This window comes from Eleutherodactylus coqui, chromosome 8 (assembly GCF_035609145.1).
Source record: "Eleutherodactylus coqui strain aEleCoq1 chromosome 8, aEleCoq1.hap1, whole genome shotgun sequence".
Taxonomy (NCBI): domain Eukaryota; kingdom Metazoa; phylum Chordata; class Amphibia; order Anura; family Eleutherodactylidae; genus Eleutherodactylus; species Eleutherodactylus coqui.
In genome coordinates this window covers 59089342-59107335 of record NC_089844.1, presented here as the reverse complement: position 1 = coordinate 59107335, position 17994 = coordinate 59089342, and positions in this window count along the sequence as shown.

The following is a 17994-nucleotide window of genomic DNA, read 5'->3' as shown; positions in this document are numbered from 1 at the left end:
TTGTAACTCCATGTGTCCACTTCTAAAGAACCCCAGTCTGACTGGGGCATGCAGTGTGGGCCGAAGCCCACCTGCATTTAATCAGACGTTACCTCAGCTGTGATGGGCACTGCAATGGGATACATTTATGTACAGCCGGTGGGTTCCAGGGAGCCACCCATGCTGTGGGTGCACACGGAATTCCCATTGCGGAGTTGCACCTGTCTGTGACTATTTATAAAAAACCGCGGTCTGACTGGGGCATGCAGACACCTTGACAGAATGAATAGTGTGTGGCACATAGGTTCCCCATTGCTATGCCCACGTGTGCAGCTCCTGATGGCGGTGGCACAGGATTATATTTCTCATTGCTTCTGTACAGCATTGTGGGCTATCGCCCCGCCCCTTTTAAAGAGGGTCGCTGCCTAGCCGTGCCAACCCTCTGCAGTGTGTGCCTGCGGTTCCTCTGGCAGACGCACTTATAAATAGACATGAGGGTGGTGTGGCATGAGGGCAGCTGAAGGCTGCGTCGTGCGGGGGGGGGGGGGGGCTTTGGGCAGCATGTAACCCAGCATGGGCAGCATGTAACCCAGGAGAAGTGGCAGCGGAGTGGCAGCGGAGTGTCATGCAGGCAGTGATTGTGCTTTGTTGGAGGTAGTGTGGTGCTTAGCTAAGGTATGCATTGCTAATGAGGGTTTTTCAGAGGTAAACGTTGTTGGGAGGGGGGGGGGGCACTCTTGCTGCTATTGTGGCTTAATAGTTTAATAGTGGGACCTGTGAACTTGAGATGCAGCCCAACATGTAGCCCCTCGCCTGCCCTATCCGTTGCTGTGTCGTTCCCATCACTTTCTTGAATTGCCCAGATTTTCACAAATGAAAACCTTAGCGAGCATCGGTGATATACAAAAATGCTCGGGTCGCCCATTGACTTCAATGGGGTTCGTTACTCGAAACGAACCCTCGAGCATCGCGATAATTTCGTCCCGAGTAACGAGCACCCGAGCATTTTGGTGCTCGCTCATCTCTAATTTTAAACTTTGCACAACCACTTTTAAGCCATACCGCTAATTAATAGCAGTATTCCTCCCAGAGAAATTGATGACTCTGCCTATTTAACCACTTAATCAAGCTCTATAGCTTCTTCTAATTAATGGAATAAAATAAATGCTCTTCCTTTAGTGTGTACATGTTGTGTTGAACCAGCTAACGATGCTGTAAATCTCAGGGTCTGATGATTGCTTCAATACAGTTCAATGAAATCAATGAATGTCTATCAGACAGCTATCATGCTGAATTTCAGGGACTGACAGTGGTGGGGTGCATTCCGAGTCCTGACTTGTCCTATTCCTGTATCTTATACATTTTAGAAGTAATTCAATAGCTTTCATTTGGTTGGAACCAGTCTCAGTTATTGCTGTTTGTAGAGGGAACAAGTTTGGTATAGCTAAGTATAACAACAACAATAATATTCGTTATTTACGTATAGCACCAATATATTCGGCAGTACTTTACAAGTCACATTAGGCCCTCTGTCCACAGGTGTTGTGGTATCCCTGCGAATTGCCGTCTGCGAGTGGAGAATCGCAATGATTCTCTGCTCATGGACACGGGGCTGGCGCTTTCCATAGCAACGCCTTGGAAAGCTTCAGACGGCAAGATTCGCCGTCGATTTACCACCGGCGAAGTCACGCATGTGGACAGGGGACCATAGTGTCACGGGCTAGCATAGCCCTTTTCTCTGCAAGCATACAATAAACAACATAGCTCCCAATATTACTATACAACCTCCTCCACAAAGCTTTCCATGGCGCTGCACCTCCGTACATTGCCTCCCTCCTGTCCGAACATCACCCAGCCCGCCCACTACGATCAGCCAACACATTAAGATTAAATGCCCCTCTAATTCGATCCTCACATGCTCGCCTTCAGGACTGCTCTAGAGCAGCACCGGTCCTCTGGAACGCACTACCCCAAAACAACCGGAAAATCTCGGACGAACGAAACTTCAGACATGCCTTAAAAACGCACCTCTTCAGGGAGGCATACCAAATCTTCTGATCTAATCCCCCATCCCCACAACATGCCCCCTGCCCCTCTCTATGACTCCCCACACCCTCCACTTTGCTTATCGTATACATCTTCTGCCCCTGTACCTCCTTATCACCCCCCATTCTGTCTCCTAATACCAAAAATGGCTGTACTTAAACAAATTTGAGCTAAGGTAAGTGTGGACACATGTGCACATGCAATGGTGCCCAAGAACAACAAGGCTTAAATATCTCAGTGTGGCTCTAGATTTTGTAACGCTTAAGTCAGGTTATCTGCCAGGAAACTATGGCCTTGCAGATGCTGTGCGTAGAGGAAATTGTAAATATTTTGCATTCTCTTATGCCAATTAGGCACACAGAAGTGCGAGAGACATACAGGATGTAAAATTTCCAATGGCACCCCCAATGTCCTTCCTTACCAACCCAATGAATGTTGAAGAATCAGGATTAGGTATGCAGCTTCCCTTAGGGTAGCTCCGGACACAGGGCATACGTTGAGGAGCTGAGAGGGTAGAGTGGACACTTGTCACAGTGGCACTTACCAGGCTCCATCCCGGAGGGACACACGTAGCCTCAGCCAGAGCAACACTGGGCCTCTTAGGGGTAGGGTCACTCCACAGACACGTAGGTCAGTACCTCTGCATGGTGATCTCGGCCTTTTCTGGACATGCTCACTCTCAATCTCTCTCTCTCTCTTACTTCTCTTGAGCTCTCTTCTCCACGGTTCCTGGCATATGGACCCCCAGGAACCGCTTCTCCTCTTCCATCACTTCACCACATGAGGGTTGAAGGTACCCCCATGTGGCTCTTTGCTGAAGACTCTGTGATGGACTGACTACTACACCCAAAGCACTCATACTTATAAACAACATAGAGCATGTGACTAGACAAATATTGATACATTTGCAGGCATCTCCCAGTCTCATGCAAACATTAACCTATTACTTGCTGCAGCAGTGCAATACACATAACAGAATGACTAGACAACTTTGCATCTCCAAAAGACATGACGTGTGACATTTGTGGAGGGGCCAGCGACATAGACTTCTGGCCACTACAGGTGTACATTACAAATGATATCCTGTCCCAATTCCATATTTATCACTCATCTTTTATGAACTTTTTTTTATAGTTAGACCTTATTTAAACCTCCTCTAGATGTAGAAAATAGATGTTCTAAAAGGAAAAGCATCTTAATATAATGAAGACTGCTACTTGCTACCACCTTGTCACTCTCAATCAGTCAGCAGCTCCCCTTCACCATTATGTATTTGTACTCAGTGTTTAGAATACATTACCTTGTATCTTATTATCCTATTATCCAGGGCTATTATAGCACTCAATAAACGTCATGTCAGCACATGTGGTAATCATTTTTTTGCGGCAGCCATTCTGACTGGAGCTTGGAGATGGTGTGGGGAGAAAAGGCAACTAAGCAGATAGACGGCATGTATATTAAAGAGTGGGGAACAGATAGGAATACTAAGTACAGCTAACTTATATCATATATCAGACGGAAAATAGCTGTAAAAAGAGGCCATGACTATGACATCCCCCGTCATATAGTATCTGCACCAGTTACTTAACAAACTACATATTATTACATACATTTATAAAAATTGCAAACTAGATAGTACTATATGCATTTATTTTGACTGGAGTGCTGCCTTGTACTTGGAGTCTGACTGTCAGATGACAGATGAATTTTGGCATCAGATGACCGGAATTTGTCAAAAAGGGTTCTTTAAAAAAAAAAAAAAAAATTACCAAAGTACTCCAAAATCCGAAAGTTCATGGACTTTTGTATACAGTTCTTTGAAATCGTTTTTTTATTACTTTAGTACACCTAAAGATAAAAAAAATTACACATCTTTTCAAATTGCCTTGATTACAGATATATATATGTGGTTACAAACTCTGTATTATGTACTGTTGACAACTTATAGGAGGGATGGAAGGAAGTATCACATAGCTGCAGCATCAGATTATGTAGGGATTGTCTACAGTCTATAACCATCAGGGCCGGCCTTAGGTCAGATGTCGCCCTGTGCAAAATTTTCTGTTGGTGCCTTTTCCCCCCTCCGTATTGAAATTTACAACTATATAAAACTGTCACAGGACAGAGGATAACTTGCTGATTGGTGGGGATTAGAGATGAGCGAGCACCAAAATGCTTGGGTGCTCATTACTCGAGACGAACTTTTCGCGATGCTCGAGGGTTCGTTTCGAGATACGAACCCCATTGAAGTCAATGGGCGACCCGAGCATTTTTGTATATCGCCGATGCTCACTAAGGTTTTCATTTGTGAAAATCTGGGCAATTCAAGAAAGTGATGGTAACGACACAGCAACGGATAGGGCAGGCGAGGGGCTACATGTTGGGCTGCATCTCAAGTTCCCAGGTCCCACTATTAAGCCACAATAGCGGCAAGAGTGGGCCCCCCCCCCCAACAACTTTTACTTCTGAAAAGCCCTCATTAGCAATGCATACCTTAGCTAAGCACCACACTACCTCCAACAAAGCACAATCACTGCCTGCATGACACTCCGCTGCCACTTCTCCTGGGTTACATGCTGCCCCCCCCCCCCCCCCGCACGACCCAGTGTCCACAGCGCACACCAAATTGTCCCTGCACAGCCTTCAGCTGCCCTCATGCCACGCCACCCTCATGTCTATTTATAAGTGCGTCTGCCAGAGGAACCGCAGGCACACACTGCAGAGGGTTGGCACGGCTAGGCAGCGACCCTATTTAAAAGGGGCGGGGCGATAGCCCACAATGCTGTACAGAAGCAATGAGAAATAGAATCCTGTGCCACCGCCATCAGGAGCTGCACACGTGGGCATAGCAATGGGGAACCTATGTGCCACACACTATTCATTCTGTCAAGGTGTCTGCATGCCCCAGTCAGACCGCGTTTTTTTATAAATAGTCACAGGCAGGTACAACTGGGAATCCCCAACTCCGCAATGGGAATTCCGTGTGCACCCACAGCATGGGTGGCTCCCTGGAACCCACCCGCTGTACATAAATGTATCCCATTGCAGTGCCCTGGACAGCAGAGCTAACGTCAGATGAAATGCAGGTGGGCTTCGGCCCACACTGCATGCCCCAGTCAGACTGGGGTTCTTTAGAAGTGGACACAGATGCATTTACAACTCCCTGTGGACCCACAGCATGGGTGGCTCCCTGGAACCCACCGGCGGTACATAAAAATATTCCATTGCATTGCCCATCACAGCTGAGGTAATAATGTCATATTTAATGCAGGTGGGCTTCGGCCCACACTGCATGCCCCAGTCAGACTGGGGTTCTTTAGAAGTGGACACATGTAGTTACAACTCCCTGTGGACCCACAGCATGGGTGGGTGCCAGGAAGCCACCGGCGGTACATAAATATATCCCATTGCATTGCCCATCACAGCTGAGGTAATAATATCATGTTTAATGCAGGTGGGCTTTGGCCCACACTGCATGCCCCAGTCAGACTGGGGTTCTTTAGAAGTGGACACATGTAGTTACAACTCCCTGTGGATCCACAGCATGGGTGGCTCCCTGGAAGCCACCGGCGGTACATAAATATATCCCATTGCATTGCCCATCACAGCTGAGGTAATGTCATGTTTAATGCAGGTGGGCTTCGGCCAACACTGCATGCCCCAGTCAGACTGGGGTTCTTTAGAAATGGACACAGATGCATTTACAACTCCCTGTGGACCCACAGCATGGGTGGCTCCCTGGAACCCACCGGCGGTACATAAAAATATCCCATTGCATTGCCCATCACAGCTGATGTTACGTCAGCTGTAATGCAGGTGGGCAAAAAATTAATTGGATTACACTGTAGGCGAGGGCCCACAAAAATTGGTGTACCAACAGTACTAATGTACCAGAGAAAAATTGCCCATGCCCAACTGAGAGGGCAGGTGAAACCCATTAATCGCTTTGGTTAATGTGGCTTAATTGGTAACTAGGCCAGGAGGCAGCCCAGTTCAAATAAAAATTGGTTGAGGTGAAAGTTTCAATGCTTTAATGAGCATTGAAACGTATAAAAATTGTTTAGAAAAATTATATGACTGAGCCTTGTGGGTCTAAGAAAAATTGTACGTTCGGCGTGATTACGTCAGGTTTCAGGAGGAGGAGCAGGAGGAGGAGGATGAATATTATACACAGATTGATGAAGCAAAAAGGTCCCCGTTTTGGATGGTGATAGAGAACGATGCTTCCATCCGCGGGTGCAGCCTACGTATTGTTTAGGTATCGCTGCTGTCCGCTGGTGGAGAAGAGAAGTCTGGGGAAATCCAGGCTTTGTTCATCTTGATGAGTGTAAGCCTGTCGGCACTGTCGGTTGACAGGTGGGTACGCTTATCCGTGATGATTCCCCCAGCCACACTAAACACACTCTCTGACAAGACGCTAGCCGCAGGACAAGCAAGCACCTCCAGGGCATACAGTGCAAGTTCAGGCCACGTGTCCAGCTTCGACACCCAGTAGTTGTAGGGGGCAGAGGCGTCACCGAGGACGGTCGTGCAATCGGCTACGTACTCCCTCACCATCCTTTTACAGTGCTCCTGCCAACTCAGCCTTGACTGGGGAGCAGTGACACAGTCTTGCTGGGGAGCCAGAAAGCTGTCAAAGGCCTTAGAGAGTGTTCCCCTGCCTGCGCTGTACATGCTGCCTGATCTCTGCGCCTCCCCTGCTACCTGGGCCACGGAAATGCGCCTTCGGCCACCAGCGCTGTCGGATGGGAAGTTTACCATCAGTTTGTCCACCAGCGCCCTGTGGTATAGCATCATTCTCGAACCCCTTTCCTCTTCGGGAATGAGAGTGGAAAGGCTCTCCTTATACCGTGGGTCGAGCAGTGTGTACACCCAGTAATCCGTAGTGGCCAGAATGCGTGTAACGCGAGGGTCACGAGAAAGGCATCCTAACATGAAGTCAGCCATGTGTGCCAGGGTACCTGTACGCAACACATGGCTGTCCTCACTAGGAAGATCACTTTCAGGCTCCTCCTCCTCCTCCTCCTCTGGCCATACACGCTGAAAGGATGACAGGCAAGCAGCATCTGTCCCCTCAGCAGTGGGCCAAGCTGTCTCTTCCCCCTCCTCCTCATGCTCCTCCCCCTCCTCCTCAACGCGCTGAGATATAGACATGAGGTTGCTCTGACTATCCAGCGACATACTGTCTTCCCCCACCTCCGGTTCTGATTTCAAAGCGTCTGCCTTTATGCTTTGCAGGGAACTTCTCAAGAGGCATAGCAGAGGAATGGTGACGCTAATGATTGCAGCATCCCCGCTCACCATCTGGGTAGACTCCTCAAAGTTTCCAAGGACCTGGCAGATGGCTGCCAACCAGGCCCACTCTTCTGTAAAGCATTGAGGAGGCTGACTCCCACTGCACCGCGCATGTTGGAGTTGGTATTCCACTATAGCTCTACGCTGCTCATAGAGTCTGGCCAACATGTGGAGCGTAGAGTTCCACCGTGTGGGCACGTCGCACAGCAGTCGGTGCACTGGCAGCTTAAACCGATGTTGCAGTGTCCGCAGGGTGGCAGCGTGCGTGTGGGATTTGCGAAAATGTGCGCAGAGCTGGCGCACCTTTCCGTGCAGGTATGACAGGTGGGGGTAGCTTTTCAGAAAACGCTGAACCACCAAATTAAAGACATGGTCCAGGCATGGCATGTGCGTGAGGCTGCCGAGCTGCAGAGCTGCCACCAGGTTATGGCCGTTGTCACACACGACCATGCCCGGTTGGAGGCTCAGCGGCGCAAGCCAGCGGTCGGTCTGCTCTGTCAGACCCTGCAGCAGTTCGTGGGCCGTCTGCCTCTTCTCTCCTAAGCTGAGTAGTTTCAGCACGGCCTGCTGACGCTTGCCCACCGCTGTGCTGCCACGCCGCGTGACACCGACTGCTGGCGACGTGCTGCTGCTGACACATCTTGATTGCGAGACAGAGGTTGCGTAGGAGGAGGAGGAGGCTGGTTTAGTGGAGGAAGCATACACCCCCGCAGATACCACCACCGAGCTGTGGCACGCAATTAGGTAGGACATGAGCGGTCCCAGGCTCTGACTCTGTCCCAGCCTCCACTAAATTCACCCAATGTGCCGTCAGGGAGATATAGTGGCCCTGCCCGCCTGTGCTTGTCCACGTGTCTGTTGTTAAGTGGACCTTGGCAGTAACCGCGTTGGTGAGGGCGCGTACAATGTTGCGGGAGACGTGGTCGTGCAGGGCTGGGACGGCACATCGGGAAAAGTAGTGGCGACTGGAAACTGAGTAGCGCGGGGCCGCCGCCGCCATCATGCTTTTGAAAGCCTCCGTTTCCACAAGCCTATACGGCAGCATCTCTAGGCTGATCAATTTTGCAATGTGCACGTTTAACGCTTGAGCGTGCGGGTGCGTGGCGTCGTACTTGCGCTTGCGCTCAAACTGTGGCGCTAGCGACGTCTGGACGCTACGCTGAGAGACATTGCTGGATGGGGCGAGGACAGCGGAGGTAAGGGTGTGGGTGCAGGCCAGGAGACGGTACTGCCTATGTCCTCAGAGGGGGGTTGGATCTCAGTGGCAGGTTGGGGCACAGGGGGAGAGGCAGTGGTGCAAACCGGAGGCGGTGAACGGCCTTCGTCCCACCTTGTGGGGTGCTTGGCCATCATATGCCTGCGCATGCTGGTGGTGGTGCCTCCCCAGCTGATCTTGGCGCGACAAAGGTTGCACACCACTGTTCGTCGGTCGTCAGGCGTCTCTGTGAAAAACTGCCACACCGTAGAGCACCTTGAACTCTGCAGGGTGGCATGGCGCGAGGGGGCGCTTTGGGAACCAGTTGGTGGATTATTCGGTCTGGCCCTGCCTCTACCCCTGGCCACCGCACTGGCTCGGCCTGTGCCCACACCCTGACTTGGGCCTCCGCGTCCTCGCCTGCGTCCACGTCCTATAGGCCTACCCCTACCCCTCAGCATGGTGTATTAGCAGTAGTGCAGAAACAGAACGCTGTAATGAAATGTGCCGCTTATTGGCCTATGGTTGGAGGCTGACTTCGTTTACGGAACCCCAGGAAATAATTTGGCGCACGCCTGCTGTAACACTTAGCTGGCTGCGTATTTATTTGGAGAACTACTACCCCCAGCACACACGGACCCAGAACACTGAGCACAGTGATAGGCAGGCCAAATAAATTGTTTTCCAATATTTTTTTGAAAAGGACCACTGCGTATATTCAATCTATAATATATGTCTTCTGGCCCTGCCTACACAATTCTGTCCCTGGAGTGTGTCACGGAACTGCAGTGTTGCACTGTTATTAACTGCAACAGAGCGGTGATTTCAGAGCCAGGAAATAATTTGGTGCAAGCCTGCTGTAACACTTAGATGGCTGCGTATGATTTTGGAGAACTACTACCCCCAGCAGACACGGTCCCAGAACACTGAGCACAGTGACAGGCAGGCCAAATAAATTTTTTTCCAATATTTTTTTTAAAAGGACCACACTGCGTACATTCAATCAATAATATATGTCTTCTGGCCCTGCCTACACACTTCTGTCCCTGGAGTATTACTGCAGGGCGCAATGCTCTGCACGGCCGATATACCAAAAAAAAAAAATGTGCAACACTGCTAAAAGCAGCCTCCACACTACTGCACACGGTTAGATGTGGCCCTAAGAAGGACCGTTGGGGTTCTTGAAGCCTACACTAACTCCTAACACTCTCCCTATAGCAGCTCCGGCACCAACAGCACTGTCCCTCAGCTATGTCACAACGCATCTGAGGCGAGCCGCTGGAGGGGCCGATTTTTATACTCAGGTGACACCTGATCTCGCCAGCCACTCACTGCAGGGGGGTGGTATAGGGCTTGAACGTCGCAGGGGGAAGTTGTAATGCCTTCCCTGTCTTTCAATTGGCCAGAAAAGCGCGCTAACGTCTCAGAGATGAAAGTGAAAGTAACCCGAACATCGCGTGGTACTCGTTACGAGTAACGAGCATCTCGAACACGCTAATACTCGAACGAGTATCAAGCGCGGACGAGTACGTTCGCTCATCTCTAGTGGGGATCTCTCTGCTAAGACCCTCGCCTATCTGGAGAACGGGACTTCTGTGTCCTGCTCTCCTGTTTCGGCTGGAGTAATTTCTTCCCTCCACTCTGAATGCAGCGCTGGCTGAGCATGCACAGTCCGTGCCATTCATTATAATAGGCCTGACATAAATAGTTGAGAGGCAGACACTCACCCAGTGCTCCATTTGGGTCTCCTCCTCACTGTGGGGGGTGCAGTAACCCCATATTGAGGAGGACAGGGGACACTGGACCCCCATTCTTGAGATTGCTGTGGTCTCAGCAGCTAGACCCCCACCAATCAGCAAGATATTCTCTATCCTGTGGATAGAGCATAAAAGTAGCATTAATGCGCTTACACCTGTGACACAGCCCTAAAGATAAAAATAGGTTTAAGAAAAACCCCCTCTTTTTTTCCTGTTTTTATTTTTTTTTAAATTAAAAATGAATAAAAAATCCACATATTTCATATCATTGCACCCATAACAACCTGCACAATAAATCAAACACACTATTTATCCTGCACGGCAAAAAACGTCAAAAAATGCCTCCTTAAAATGGAGTCAAAATGCATATTTTGTTAATTTTGCCTCCCAAAAACGGCTATAAAAGTAATCAAAAAACCGTATGTACCCCAAAATGGTATCAATATAACGTCAGTTCACCACGCAAAAAATAAGCCCTCATATGGCCATGTCGTTGGAAAAATAAAAATGTGTTTTGAAATCTGCAGATGAAAAATCCTAAAAAATCGTTCCATCCTTATGGCCAAAATAGGCCATTTCCTTAAGCAGCTAACCCCTTCCTTTCCACCTCTTCTCCACTGTCAAAGCACTTTACCCCTGACAGTGGCATTGTCCCCATTACCCCAGGACCTGTAATAGTCATGTGACTGTGATGTCATCACAGACCTCTCATCTATTGGAGACTAAGGCTCATGAGGGAGGTGGTGTCCCGCCCCAGAGGAGCGCAGGCATGACAAGAAGATTAAAGCAAGTGATTTCCGCCTTTTAACACACTCAACACTTAGATAAAAGAGGCACCGATGCAGCCTAGGGTTATGTGCAGCGCCTTTACATCTTTCCAGTTTGTCTTGTGGCGCCCCCTTCACCTGGTGGGATCTTGCACCCTGGACAGTTGCACAAGTCGAACACCACAAAGGCTGGCCCTGATAACAATGACCTGCCATACTAATTCAGTATAGCCTGGCCTTACTGATCAGATCCAATCCCCACCTGCTCCTCCTCTGACAGTGACCAATCTCCTGCTGCCTTCTAGTACCTACTGCACTGGCCGGTCACAGGAACATGTGACCACTGCAGGCAATCATTGTAGCTGCAACGATCACATGACCCATTGTCATCGATGCTGCATCAGGCAGTAGAGAGCAGTGGGGGACTGAGTATGGTTGGGAGAGGAGCAACGCTGATCTAGTGATCTAAATAGACCTTTTATGTTTTTTGCAGTATGATAAGCAGCTGGTTTTTTTTTGGGTTCAATCACATGAATGTATTTTTTCACGCGATATTCGATCGCATGAAGAAATAAGCGACGTGCTATTTTGGTGCTAGTTCATGCACCGCAATAGGCATTGAATTGAATGCGCCGGCGCGGATATACAGTGAGTGCACAGCAAATACACGGACCCTTCTACGCACTTTATTGCTTGAGCAAATCTGCACTATAGTGGGGCGACCAAAATACGCCAGTGCGAATAAGCCTTCAGGCACGATTCCTGTCTACCTGCTTATAAAGCAAAGGACGGCACCCACTGGTGTAATAACTCCATCAGTACTACATCCGTATACGGCATCATTAATCGATTGCCGGTATCCTGCTTATAAAATAGGGTTAAATTCCAATTGTTAGGTCAGCCCACAGAGAAAGTCAAACATTTCATCAAAAAGCTAAATTTCTTTGAAAGGGGAAACTAGCCAGTCTGTAATTAGCATTTTCCTCTCTGAAAGGCAGTTACTGCATACACAAAGGGGCACAAAACCTAAAATTGGCATTTAGGTACTTGGTGGTATGGGACTTGCTGCCAGAAAGTTGATTTCCCTCTGAGAAGCGGTTAGCCCTACGTGTGGGACATTTGCTTGCAAGTTATCTGTATGCTGTAGGTCTGAGTCATAACAATAGGCTGTGTTTGCGGGAGAGCTGAATAATATCAACTACCCCTTTATTAGCGGCCAGGAAGAATGCACTGCCAGGAAATTTTCCTAATATTTTGTAAAAAAAAATGGCATTTTTCAATTACTCAGTTTTTATATGTAGCAATGGTAACATTCAGACTGACCACAAAGCTGGGATGACAAACTACATAAACTGCAGCGGTTGATAAATAGCTTCTTTTAATAAAAAGGACTCTAATTAGGGAAAATCATCATGGGACAAATTTCATAATGTTTACTTACTGGACCAATTAAAACATTTTCCCGTGACATCAGAGCCTTACTTTAGGCTTTGTCATATAACAATTAAGTACTGACTGTATAGTCAACTGAACAATTGCTTTCACATGTCTATCTAACCAAAGCCTGCACATTTATGTATGGATTGTCATTGAAATATTAAAGGGATATTCTAGAATTTTGCTATTGATCCGCCATTCGGAATCCCTCACGATAACCTGGTCCTCTGGGCCAAAATGTAATAGGAGGCATTGCTCCCATTAATTAAAATGAGAGTGAAGTTGTCTATTACAATGATAACATCCAGGGGCGTAGCTAAAGGCTCATGGGCCTGGGTGCAAAAGTTTATCTTGGGGCCCCCCAACTTCTCTTAATGCAGAGGCGTAACTTGAGGCTCCTGGGCCCCAATGCAAAACCTGGAACAGGGCCCCCAACTATAATGCCTAATTCATAGTGCTCAGCTCTCTATATGGAGAAGAGAGGCCTTATGGGCCCCCTAAGGCTCCTGGGCCCAAGTGCAAACGCATCCCCTATAGTTACCTCAGTGATGACATCCAGCCTCACTGCAGTGGCAGCAGGCCGGAAGATCACTTGATCAGTGTGGATTCTGAGCTGCTGATCCCCGCTGATCAACTATTAATGACTAATCCTAAGGGTAGGTCATCAATAGTAAAAGCACAAAATATCCCTTTCATGGTTATTATTAATCATTAGGATTGATGATTAATCATTAGGGTACAAAGGCGGGCAACTAAAGTATTGAAATGAATGGGTGGACTACCATACCCAAAGAGGTTATCAAAATTGGGGTTATTCAGTTTAGAAAAACGACTGTTGAGGGGCGACCTAATAACTATGTATAAATATATCAGAAGACAATACAGAGATCTCTCCCATGATCTGTTTATACCCAGGACTGTGACTGTAACAAGGGAGCGCCCTCTGAGTCTAGAGGAAAGAAGGTTTCTACACCTACATAGAAGGGGGTTCTTTACTGTAAGAGCAGTGAGACTATGGAACTCTCTGCCTGAGGATGTGGTGATGGTGAACTCGATAAAAGAGTTCAAGAGGGGCCTGGACACCTTTCTTGAGTGTTACAATATTACATGTTATAGTCACTGGTGATTCAGAAGGGTTGTTTGGGAACACATGACCTACAGTACATGTTGCCTGCTATCCCATATACAGACCACTGGCATCAGTGATCTAATGTTAAAAGGGATTCTGTTATCAGGTTCATGCTGCCCAAACCATGGGCAGCACCAACCCTGGACAGGTATGCCCATTTCCCTGTGAGTGTTTTATTCAGAAACACTGCAGTGTTTCAGAATAAGCACATTTTGAAGTTTGACTTTGAGCCATGAAGGCGGGCCGCACCAGCCTCTCCCCACTCGCAGCATACAGAGTGACAGTTCTCTCCCTGCTTTTGTGGGAAGAGCTGCCACTCTGCATGCTGCAGGTGGAGAGAGGCTGGCGTGGCGCTCCCCGGGGCTCGGAGCTCAGCACAAACTTCAATTACAATTCTGTAATGCCACAGTGTTTCAGAATAAAACACCTACGGGTGCAGTAGGTTCCCCTGTCCTGGGTTGGTGCTGCCTGTGATTCGTGCAGCACGAACCCAATGACAGAATCCCTTTTATAATCCATTACTGTTACTAGTGAGCTGTATACAGAGATGTGCAGATAAGATGGCAGATGTCATTATTGACATCACAGGGTCCCCTAGTGTCTAAATGAACGCAGAACTGGTCGCTTTTGTGTTCGCAAAAAAAAAAAATTCAATATGAGCACCATTTTTAGGGACGTTTTGCGACATGAAGCTGACTATTTCAGTTCCCTGTTACAGCACAGGTTCAGGGAGTCGATCAGCCAAACAGAAAACATATTAGTGTCCATTTGACAAGGATTCCATTTGTTCACACTATATTTGGAGTATACAGTAGCATAGTATACTATGTGCTGCTGGGTAAGTTTAACCCTTTCACGTAATCGGACGTTAATTAACATTGGATTGCAGGGGTATAGTATGGAACAGGTCCAGCAGATTAGTTTGCTCCATACATGACAGGTGCCAGCTGACACACGGCTGCAGTGGCTGTGATCAGAGGTTACTACAATCCCAACTGTTAACCCGTTAGATGTGTTAATGCTTAATAGACTGGCAGAAACAGTACAATATACTGCAATACAGAAGTATCGCAGTATATTGTATCACTGATCAAACAATTGTAAGTTGAAGTCTTCTATGAGAACTAAAAAAAAGGAAAAATAATTTTTTTCAACTTTTCTAGGTTAAATTTTCTAATCCTCCTTACAAACTCTAAATCTGGAGGAGAGGAGACCAACCTCAATAAAAAAACTTAACTTTGAGTCACTGGTTGTAATTGTTGTGTACGAGTGTGTGCTGAATTTAATTTAAAGGACCTCTGTCATCACTTTTGAGGTCCATAAACTACATTATGGGGTTCAAAGGTGAGGGGACATCTTTGTATTACATTCACTCACACTGCATTGAGACTTTGTTCTTTTTAATTCATTGCTACTATAATTTATTTTATGACATATCAATAAAATTTACTTTTTAAGGGGAACCCAACTGTCAAAGCTGACTCTCCTCAGTTACTCACGGTTTCTCTGATTTTTCTCTTGTTTCTCCCTGTTCTTCTGCTTTCTCTCTTTCTTCTCTTATCTCTCTCTTTCTCTTTCTTCTATTTGTTCTTCTCTTTCTGTCACTGCTGCCGTCTCTCTTGTCTGGTGCTTCCATTCTCCTCCCTGGCACTTCTCTGTCTGGCGCTTCTCCTTCTGGCTAGAGATGAGCGAGCGTGCTAGGTAAAGGCAGACACTCGAGCAAGCATCACTCTTCTTGAGTATCTGCATACTCGTCCGAGCAAATGCGGGGTAGTGGCGGGGGGGAAGCGGGTGGGGGAAAAGAAATCCAGAGTAAGCTCCCAGTATATAAATGTGTCATTTCATATTCAGTGTGTTGAAGAAAATTGCCTTATCTCCCAGCTTTATTTAATAATACCATATTTACAACAAGTTAAGCACAATATTTGACCCTGTGTGTTATTTAGCACCTCACCACTTACAACTACAAATTGTGCCCAAGGGCACTGGCATCCGAACTAAAACAAAAAGAGCAAACACATCAAAATTAATCGCTCACAATAAAAATAGCACTCACCATAAAAGTAAATCCCCAAATTCTCTCAAGTTTCAACACAGTTCCATCTCTTTAAGTTGCCTGCCTTTGTTATAAATAGATACTGTAGATAGGGACACAGAATACATACCGTTGCTCCTATACCTCCACTGGAATTCCACCCCTTACTTACAGTACCCCATCAGCAGTGGAGGTTGATATATTATGTACCTTCACTGCTCACCATATAATATCATGTCAGATTTCCAGCTGTTATGACTGGTAGTCGACTCAAGGCCGCAGTGACAGACACTTCCTCTATTGTGCTGGTTGGTATCCTGGAAACAGAATAACTACCTCTTTTTCCTTGTCTAGAGAAGCGCGATACAATGTTGGGGAATTCCCGGGCGACTACAATACACACCCAGTTAGCTCCGAGTGACCTTTATAAAATATTCCTCTATCAGAAATGCAGCACTTCATCATTTTGGTAACTAGAATAGACCCTACACCTACCGTGATAGAATGACACAGATGAACTAGAGTTGAGTTTATCATTTGGATCTCGATACTACTGTTATTGTATATTTTTGTAAATACACAGGGGGAGGGCTGGTGGAAAAAACATGGGGAAATAGGACTTTATTAAAAATACCTTCATATTATGCTTCTCTCCTTTTTATGGCCGTGTGGGATCTCACTACAAGTAGTAATATTTGGGTTCTCTGGATCCTTACCCTCAGAGCCAACAAACAACATCTTGCATAATTATGTGTCATTCACAGGCTGCTGCACATGTACAGTTGCAATCAAAATTATTCACCCCCCCTCGCAAATTAGGTTTATTTGCCAAATTTACAGACTTTCAGCTGTTTGCAAAAAACAATCAAACAGGAATCATTTAAATATCTCAACACAACTAATACAACCAGTGGTTGCCACATTTAATGACTACTGCAGTCTCAGAATTATTCAGCTCCCTAAATAGAATTCCTCATGAGAGCGCACAGTTGCAAATCAGGTGTTTTCTGAAGCACACCTGATACAACTAATCAAAGGCTTCATTAGTTTCATCAGGTGTGCTTAAGATAAAACATGACAAATACCTGGACTGACTAGGGCTTTGTCGACTGCGATGTTTGATTGCATATTAGAGATATAGCTAAGTCAAGAAAGTGGTTCAAAAAGGGCAAAGAAGAGATCAAAAAGGGCAAAGAAGGGATCATTCCGTTGCACAGTTAAGGAATAGGATACAAGAAGATAGCAAAGGCACTGAATGTGCCAAGAGATACAGTTGGAAGCATAGTTCAAAAATTTAGATTTAAAGGAACACAGGCTGCATTGCCTGGATGTGGCAAAAAGAGGAAGTTATTACCAGATGCCAACAGATATCTGAGGAGGCAGGTGGTCAAAAACCTTTGAGGGACTACAAAGACCTGCAGCAGAATGCAGTGCCAGCAGGCACTGATGTTTTTATTTGCATAGTAAGGCTCATACTAAGCGTGCATTCACACGTGTATACCTGTTTCTGTCTGTTAATATACAGCGTATTCACGAGGAGAAGTAAGCTGTTGCCCTGTATTTTTCTGTCTATTGGCAGTCTTTTTACCCATGTGATTACGCAGTGTATTTACATGAAAAGTCGTCTCCAATATGTTCAAAACCATATAAGTAAGAAGTTTTGGGATTCTTTTTTGTGGAGCAATGAAAAAAATGGCATTTTTCAAGCCTATGGAACAGTGATTAGGGCAAGATGGATTCAATCAAGTATCAGGAAATCCTAGGAGAAAACATCATGCCTTCTATGAGGAAGCTAAAGCTTGGGGGACCTTCCAGCAGGACAGTGATCTCAAGCAAACCTTAAAGTCCACCAAGGTTTGGATTCGAAAGAAGTCCTGGGGGATTCTGAAGTGTCCGTCACAGTTGCCTGACTTAAAACCCATAGAAAATCTATGGAGGGATTTGAAGAAGGAAGTTGTAGCACACAAACCCAAGAATGTTAGTGAGTTAGAAGGCATTCCCCATGAGGAATGGTCTAAGATTCTTGAGGAACGCTGTAAGAAGCAGGAGTCTGCCTGTGCATCACATAACAGCAAATGGTGCTCTACTAAGTACTAAAAACACTTGTCATGAAGGAGGGGGCAGGGGGGGAATAATTATTTGCCACAGTCATTACTAGTGGCATTTTGTGGTGAATTTGAAGAACACACGTGTTATATTAGTGGTGTTGAGATATTTAATTTGTTCTTGTTTGTTTGGGGGTTTTGGAAACAGCTGAAAGTTTGTAAAAATTTGCAAGTAAACTTAGGCCTCCCTCACAGAGGCGTTGCTGAAAGCGCTGCGATTTTACTTATGCTTTCGGCCACAGGGAGCTG